Source organism: Chrysochloris asiatica, unplaced genomic scaffold, assembly GCF_000296735.1.
Source record: "Chrysochloris asiatica unplaced genomic scaffold, ChrAsi1.0 scaffold00048, whole genome shotgun sequence".
NCBI lineage: Eukaryota > Metazoa > Chordata > Mammalia > Afrosoricida > Chrysochloridae > Chrysochloris > Chrysochloris asiatica.
The window spans coordinates 9,914,409-9,915,184 of record NW_006408566.1 but is presented as its reverse complement, the minus strand read 5'-3'; the positions used below and the strand labels follow the sequence as shown (position 1 = coordinate 9,915,184).

Sequence of the window (776 nt, the reverse complement as noted above, 5' to 3'; positions counted from 1 at the left end):
AACCAACAGATCTATTTTGGAAGAAGTACAGCCAGAGTGCTCCTTGGAGGCCAGGATGGCTAAGCTTCATCTCTCATATTTTGGACATATTGTCAGGATAGAACAGTCACTGGAGAAGGATGTCATGCTGGGTAAGATGGAGGGTCCGAGAAAAAGAGGAAGACCCTCAACAAGATGGATCAGCCAGGTGGCATCATTGATGGCATCAAGTGTGGCAGCGGTGGTGGGGTTGGCCCAGGATCGGACATTGTTTTGTTCTTCTGTGCATGGGGTCGCTATGAGTTGGTTCCGACTCAATGGCACCTGACAACAACAACAATAATCCCTATGATAAGGAGCTCTGGTAGCATAGTGGTTACGAATTGGGCTGCGAGCCGCAAGGTCAGGAGTTCAAAACTACCAGCTGTTTTGTGGGAGAAAGATGAGGCATTCTTCTCCCGTAAAGATTTACATCCTTGGAAACCCTGTACAGGGTCGCTATGGACTCCACGGCACATAACTGCCAACCACCAATCCCTATGATAAAATTAAGTATGTGTTATAAATTCTCACTTCTATGTTAATGAGGCTGGATGCAATCCACTGGATGAGGTTACATCTTAAGTCAATCTATTTTGAGATACAAAAGGAGAGAGATGTGAGCAAAGACAGGGAACTATTACCATCAAAAATATAGAGCCACCCAGGAAACATCAAGGCAAGTGGTCGGGTCCCCTCAGTGCAAACCCCTTCCAAGACTAGACTCAATGGGAATACATGCTGTGATTGGTGACCAC

At 46.1% G+C, this 776-nt stretch overlaps 1 protein-coding gene across 1 annotated transcript in view; it reads left to right on the top strand.

The window, feature by feature from the left end:
• Positions 1–776, top strand: part of RAVER2 (ribonucleoprotein, PTB-binding 2) — a 137,197-nt gene that overhangs the window by 135,353 nt on the left and 1,068 nt on the right. The window lies entirely within an intron of this gene.